Raw genomic sequence first — 8197 nt, forward strand, 5'->3', positions numbered from 1 at the left:
TAAAAAGCATTAGATTTAAAAAAATGAAAGAAAATGGAAAATAAATACCCCAAGGGTATTACTTTCATTTCAATATTTGAAGGGACAAAATATGCAACGAAACTAGCTCAAAATGATCACCAATCCAAAAAAGTCGATGTTTGGACCAAAACTCTGGAGAAAAAAACACACCACAAGTACCATTTTTACAGTTTGTCTTTATATATATCAAAACTATAATTAATAAATAAAAGTAAGAAAACATATCTTCATAATTGTCATTAAGTTATACTATTTACCCTCATTTATATAATAAATTAAATCTGTTGAAGATGTTTTGGTTGTTAATCCAAACTAGAGGTGTTCCCTATGCTTTGCAGGGATTGGAAGGCGTTGCATTTACGTGAAACTATAGTACATTATGTTGTTATTCTCTGCAATTCGTCAATTAAAAACACAGTAAAAAATGAATGTACATTGGTATTTTGATGCTTAAAATGATAAAAATAAAAGACATTTTCGCTTTAAAAAAAATATCAAGATTACAGAAAACCAAACATTAACATGATAGTACATTGCCCTGTTTTAGTTTAGATATGCCAAATTCCACCAACTGACGAAATTGATGAAATGACTGTGGAAGTCCTTCATCTTCAGAGTCTTTTTTCTCCATGTTTAAATCTGTGATAACCGCAAAAACAACAAAAAAATAAAATAATATAATCAACTTTTAGAATTCAATACAAATTGACAAATACCCTTCATTTATTATCCTTTTCATTGCTATGAATTTTTTTTACGCAATCTAGAAAAAGCTGTAGTAGTCCAAAGCCTAACATTGACATAGATAAGGTATGAAACAGTTAAATATAACACTTGTATGTGGTTAATGCTTCCGTTTTTATCGAATGAATATTAAAAATTTGTATAATAATTGTCAGAATACACCCTGTGATTAGGATAAATCAATTGTTACTAAAAGCTATACCTTATACAAATAAAGGGGATCACATGCCATATACTCATCCATTGTGGTCAGCATCTTTGACAGTTTCATGATTCTAGAGTTCATTAACAAAAACAAACATCCATATATTTTTACTATAACGTATTTCTTAACTTCTTCTGTATTATATGACAGGATGATGAATCTTTTCAGTTTCAAAATTATACCTTGAGATGGATGAATCAATATGGTCAATCATCTCACATGTTTTGTATTCCTCGGGATCCTCAAGGAATCTAAACATGCCATCCTTCTGGTTGATAGTTGCATAGATCTCAACAGCCTCAATCTTTTAAAAACATACAAAATCAAAACACAAGTATAAAAAAACAATCAAAAAGAGAAAGTAGATGCTTATATTCTAAACACCATTTGAAGTACATGCATTTCAGCCTCCTTGGCAGTACTTCTCTGTGCAGTGGTGGCGATGTCTTGAAGGGATAAAGTCAAATATGTCGTATTCAACCTTTAAATATGCCTTTTGTACATAGATGTCACAACTTTCTTTACAATTCAAGATTGTTTCCCTGTAAAAGAAACTAAATTGTTATATTTGTTCTATGTTTTCAACTTAACATGCAAAAGGAGACTATGAATTATGAAACTCACATTCTCAAACTTCTCCTGATTCGCTACTACAAATGCTTCAAGTTCTGAAATATTTCTAGTGTTGTAACTATTTGGAAACTATATGTATGGCTACTTGGAAAAAGAACAAACATCATACTTCTTCATTTGAAGTCGAACCAACAACCACATCGATTGGTAGCCAAATCGCATGTAATCCATGTGCCATAACTGTTTTGTATGTCTCTCTTTTGGAACAGATTGCAATTCTTCTAATCTAACGATCAATTGCCCCAAGTAAAAGAGCAGTTTTAACATCATCCTGTTAGATGACATAGTAATATATGAATGTTTGTAGTTGGTTAAATTAGTTGACTAAATTTAAAACATTTGGTTAAAAAAATTATAGAGAAAACTCACTATTGTAGATTTTGTAATGTATTGTTGCAATAAAGAATGTATGTGGCTGCAGCCACCTCTCGAGTAGATACCCATGAAGGGAGGTCGCCCCCACTTCTTATAGCTCTCTTGCTACCTTATAATAGGTTCCTTAGATTATAGGTAGAAAGGCCGAGGCAGAGCCAACAATTCTCTAAAAGCAAGGACGATTAGCTACGTTATAATGAAGCACATTCGAACAATTACCTAGCCCGCCTTCTCTCTCTGAGTTACAGAAAAGGTAGTTCGGTAAGCCTCTTCATCTAGTATGACCAAAGAGTTAGCCCTGTCTCTATCCTTGGGCTAAGGGCACATAGACTGGACTTAGTGAGGTGAGGTAGCTTAGGATGATGAAACCGTACCTTCTCACTTTCGGACTTTCTTGCTGGCTTGACTTCTTGACTTAGAGATTTCACGTGGCAATTGTTGATGGAAAAAAGAGTGATCAAAATATAAAATAAAGAGGTAGTTGATAGAGGTAGGATCGGCATCTATCTAGCCTACTGGAAAGCTTGACTTGACTATTGAAATCAGCAGCAACAAATTAACTTAATTAAGATTAAGAAGAATCCGTTTTTGGAAGAAGTCCTTACTTACCTTACAGTAAAATAGTTTGTGGAAAGGCTGAAGTAATATTAAGACAAATCAAAGACAAGACCCAATTTCATAGCACATAGTGAAGATGTTATTCAAACAATATCCTATTCTATATAGAAAGATTAACCTTATCTAAGCATATCGTACAAAGTAAATAAACAAACTCATAGATTATAGAAAATTGGTTAAACCTATTTAGGCATTTCAATTAGCACCTTACATTTAATATATAGAATTAAAATAAACATTTACAAAACTCAGTAGGGTGTAAAGTATTGAGTTCATATCCAAAAGGGTACTCACCGGTCAATCCTATTAAATAAAATTTAACACAGACCTTTTCACCTGAGTGAGCATGACCCCAACCTATGCATGTATTATCAGTACCAACAAAATGATGCATACTGCCTGGATCTATGTGATCTATGTTCCAACCAGTAGAAGAAAAAACACACAAACAAAAACAACAAAAATAAGCCCCAAATCTTACTATAAATATAAATACTTACGTGCTTACTGGTCAAATTTTCATGGGAAGAAGAAAAACCTGAGATCCATGAGAGGTTTAGGGTGCATCCAATCATCACCGGTGTTTTTTATCTTATCCCAAATGTACAACTTCCCTCCACCTGAACATAAATAGTTCCGTTAATGAACAAAATAATTAAAATTGATTTAAAAGAAGAGAAAGACATGCTAGTTGTAAAAGCACAGTTGATAGATCCAACTATATTAGAAGGACTTAACAAAAAGTTAGTAAAATTCTTAAATAAGTATTTAACCAAGATAGTGAAGGATAACTTACGTGCATGTGTGGCCGTTTTAGTCAATTAGTAGATTTAACTATCCTTTCCCACAACAATCGATTGATGAACATAAAGAAACATAAAAACAAACTCATTAGTGACTAAGCAAATTGAATCCACAAAAAAATGGTACACAGAAGCTAAAAATACCTCTTTGTATCTAATCAGGTATAATTTAAATGGGTCAATATAATCTTCTAACCCGAGAGTAACCATTAGCCAAAAAAGAAGATCATTACCATTAATGGTTTTCCTCTTCTGCTTTTGACACTTATTGCTCATCGATTTCAACTATCCAGAAATCAAATTCAATAGAAATTTTTAGATGTGTATAAATGTACTCGCTAGTGTTAAATCCGATAAACTCAAACATCCTCCTTAATAATATATTTTGCATCCTTATCCATTTTAGCATTAGCAGGTAATGCTTTCTTCATGATTCGGTTGATAGTCACAATTGACCACTTCATCCAACCGCATCTATGTCGGTAGTGGTAGGATCGATGGTGCGAGTGATGGTCGGTGATGTTGGTGGCGATAATAGGCCGACAGTGTTCAATAAGTAGATACGATCAGTAGATGGTGAGGCTGAAGAAGTAGTAAGATATGGGGAAAGGTAGATAGATAGAAGCATCGAGAAAGAGATAGAGAGATTGAACTAACCTGAAGGACAATAAAACGTTAACGATCGGAGAAGGGAACGCGGCTAAAACCGGAAAGTAGAAGCAGACCGACCGACGGAGGCTGTGGTGGAAGCAGTGTCGTCCGATATGGTTGTGCCTAAAATCGAAGAAGGGTTAATATGATTGTAAGGCATATGGAGGAAAGAAGCAGTAGAATAAAGAGATGAAGAAGAAGGAAGAAGATTTATTTGAGGCGGTGGAATAAACCAACCCCATGCTAGTCAGTTATTGTTCCTAAGGGAACTTAAATTAATCTATATATAAATTGTTGGAGTTACAAACTATCGATTTCATGTTTGTTTTTTGTATCTTTTGTTGAGTATCCGTTGAATGGTACCTTGGTTATGGATAGTAATGGAAAAAATATGTTATGGTTAAATTCAGCATTCTCTGATGGAGGGTTGGTTAATTTGAACATATTGGCTATTGGGCTAATTTAGATTGAAGAGAGATTGAGTTAAGTTATATCCTTTGTTTGTTTTGTACTATGGAGTAGAGATTCGAAATCGCATCTAAGTTTTTGAATGGGAGATGATACTCCCACTTGGTGTATTTATGAACAAATTACTTAAATCGTCCCAATGGTTTGTAAAAATTTCATGTTTGTTCCCTAACGTTTTATTTTTAACTCGGACAGTCCCTAACATTTCATTTTTGTTACGTTTTTTCGTCTGTGACAGACATGAAAAGATTATATTACACATTATATTTTATTTTTCAGTTTTTTATTTGGTTATTATTTATTTATTAATTGAAAAATAAATTAATTGATTTATTAACACATGGACCCACTCTCACTCAAACCATAAGACACCATCTGCCACCATTAGCCACCTTCAACCACTTGAAACCACCACAAGCCACCAACAACCACCATCAGACACCAAAAATCTCCACCATACACCAGAAACCACCACTGAGAACCAAAAATCAACTCCATAACAATCTTCCTGGAAACCTGAAAGCCACCACCACACCCACCTAAGAAATATAAAATCAAATTCAACACCACCACCACCAACTTCTGCTATTAACGACAACAACCAACACCCATATTGAAATCCCCAAACCTGAAATCGTTCGTTAATTTCCTAAAGGTGAACTAAAAAACACAATATGAACTAGATTTCCCTAAATCGAACATCAAATCATTCTTGACAAACCAAATAAACCTGAAATCATTGGATGTGAAGCAACTATTTTTGGTGTTCACTGATGTGAGTTGAGAGAGAGTATTCAATCTAGGGTTTCGAGAAGGAAGATGAAGTATGACATGGGTGGTTTCTTGCAGTTATGAAGATGGGATTGCCGTACATTAGTAGTGGTGCTTTAGGTCTTGGACGAAGGCAAAGGCGATTCCATTGGTGGTGCTTTAGCAACTCTGACAATAGAGTGTGACGATGAAGACGACGTTGGGGAGAAGATAAGGGTGTTCGGTGTTTTTCTACACCTCACGTCTGCTCCAACGATGGTGGTTGTGCCTTTGAGTCACATCAAACGAACGATATTCTTCAGGTTTATCGTCTCTGGTCTTATGCACTATCAAACGAAGATAGTTGTTGTGGTTTTCGGTAAGGAAGAGGGTTATTCATGGTGGTTTCCGGCGAGGAAGAGGGAGGTGGAGGGTTTGGTGAGGGGGTAAAGTACGGGGGTGTTTGGGGTTGCTTTTTAGGTTAAAAAATCATTTTATACAAAAGATCTTTTTGACTTTTGGCTTTTTACAAAAGATGGTTTTAAAATATGTTTGATTTATCTTTTGAAAAGTTAAAGGTTAAAATCCTAAAAATCACTAATTTATAACTTTTGAAACAGACCATTTTTGTTCTTACCAAAAGTCACAAAAAAAATGATATAAAAATGATTTCTTAAGTTACCAAACATCTTTTCTACTTTTAGTTTTTCCAAAAAACCAAAAATCATTTTCAAAAATAATCTCAAACACCCTCTGCGCATGGGGAGTGGGGAGGATAAAGGGTTAGATGGCCCCACATAGTAAAACATTCTCTTTTAGTAGGTTACTTATAAAGAAAAACAAATAAAATAATTAATAAGAGTATTTTGGTTTTTTCAAAATGTAATAAAATCATACTATAGAGATAATCCGCAACGAAAAGTAGGAATCAAACATGAATTTTTTGCAAACCATAAAGAAAAATTTTGATAGTTTATTTTATATTTATCTATCCACTTAATAAAATTAGATTTTTTTCCTTTTTATCCCTTTTTAAACCACCCTGTTAAGACCGTCATCTAATTGTAATCCATTAAGTTCATTTCACCTTTTATTTTGATTTTGTTCCCCACTTTAAATTTGATTTTTACTTTTCTTTAAATTGTGAATTTTTATATGTATATTATTAAAATAAAATATTAAATAACAAAAAGATTTAAATAACTGAAACAAGCATTAAATAAAAAATAATATAGATATGAGATACCGCACATGTGTATTATTATTGGAATCAGTTAAACATCTTCGTTTGATTTAATAAACGTCATATTATAAAGTAATAAAAAATATATTAGTAGTTTGATCTAAACTGGTAGGATGATTACAAATAAAATAGTGGTTATGAATCGCAATTTGAAACAAGAGTTCTCACAGCATAATAATGATGGTAAATATACATTCACCCTACTCAAGTCAAGTAATATGTTTCCCATAAAAATTATTCAAAAGATTGCATGTCACAAAAAGGTTCTAACAAATATATGGTGATGACTGTTATTTTAAAGGGATAATGACGTGAAAGGGTAACGAACTTTCGATTTTTGTCACATTTAGTCACTAAACTTTTTTTCGTTATCTATTTGCCATTGAACTATTGAAACTGTTCACATTTTACCCTTATGACCGGTTGTTACCGGTCATAAGGGTAAAATGTGAACGGTTTCAATAGTTTAGTGGCAAATAGATAACGAAAAAAAGTTTAGTGACTAAATATGAACAAAATCGAAAGTTTGTTTCCCTCTAAAAAGTTCAATGACTAAATGTGAACAAACTTCCTCTTGTATTATGTTTTAGCAAATTATTATTTTTGTTAAATTGTAGCAACATTTGTTGATGAAGAAATCTATGAAATAAAAACAAAACAAAACAAAACAAAACAAACAAAACAAAACAAAACAAAACAAAACCCTGAAAATATATTTAAAAAAAAAACAAACAAAAAACCAAAACCGAAATAAAAAAACCAATGGTTTGACATTTTCCAAAATAAAAAATCAAAATTTCCAATATGATTTTGGTTTTACAAAAAGTTGAACCATTCTCACTGATGTGAATTATGACCATTGGTTTGGCATGCGGAATTTGTGACATCCCATGAATATGTGGTTACAACATCGTCTGAACTCGTAATTCATAGTAAGGAGTTAGAGTATCATCGCATGAATACGTAGTTACAACATCGCCTGAGCTCGTAATTCATCACCTACAGGTTATGGGTCTACTGGTGTTTCCACTGGGTTGTCTAGAATAGTCCATGGTTGCCATCTATACTCTAGTAGATGACTACATCACCACATTGTCGGTTAAGGTTATGGTATCTCCTTTCATCCTACATCACATATTCATCATCGTCTATTTACCTAATTATCATCACCTATCTCTCATCATTTTATTTCATCACACACCAACTATTTCATCTACCCATGTTTCATCCGCAACATATTTGTAGATATAAAATAAATATACCGTTTTAATCTTTTAAAACATGTATAAAATCATTCATCCAGAATAGACAGCAAGTATTCAAATAATATGCACACATAGCACGTAATTTATATAAAATACTTCATATCTATGTAAGATGAAAGTAACTATATATACCATAAAAATCCCATAAATGGTTCCTAACTTCGAACCCCAAGGTTTACTCTACTAAAGCTTCATATTCTTGGCTCTCTGGACCTAGAAGGGTCCAGATCTATCACACCAAAAAGCTCAATATAGCTCTTCCTCTCACTCTACACACTCAAGCTCGCTAGGGTTCTCACTTATGGGAAAAGTAGTCGCAATTGAAGGCCATAAGTGCCTTTAAATATGGCTTGGGCCCAAAGATTTAGGGTTTCTGCCAACAACGCGGACTCGGTGAGTCGCCTCACCTACTCGTCGAGTC

At 33.3% G+C, this 8197-nt stretch overlaps 1 long non-coding RNA gene across 15 annotated transcripts; it reads right to left on the reverse strand.

The window, feature by feature from the left end:
* Nucleotides 1-477: 477 nt before the first annotated feature.
* On the reverse strand, nucleotides 478-4347 carry LOC145032379 (uncharacterized). Of its 15 annotated transcripts, none has more exons than XR_013677110.1 (7): nucleotides 4057-4347; nucleotides 3393-3873; nucleotides 1973-3216; nucleotides 1595-1874; nucleotides 1153-1512; nucleotides 968-1040; nucleotides 478-660 (listed from the first exon to the last, which is right to left on the reverse strand). It is a non-coding gene; the product is annotated as an uncharacterized LOC145032379 (long non-coding RNA). The 15 variants fall into 15 exon arrangements; XR_013677108.1 differs by having other exon boundaries at nucleotides 3393-3981; XR_013677119.1 differs by having other exon boundaries at nucleotides 1595-1638; nucleotides 1713-1874; nucleotides 3393-4346.
* Between the last annotated feature and the right edge of the window lie 3850 nt (nucleotides 4348-8197).

This window comes from Lactuca saligna, chromosome 2 (genome assembly GCF_052625555.1).
Source record: "Lactuca saligna cultivar CGN05327 chromosome 2, ASM5262555v1, whole genome shotgun sequence".
In the NCBI taxonomy this organism is placed as follows: domain Eukaryota; kingdom Viridiplantae; phylum Streptophyta; class Magnoliopsida; order Asterales; family Asteraceae; genus Lactuca; species Lactuca saligna.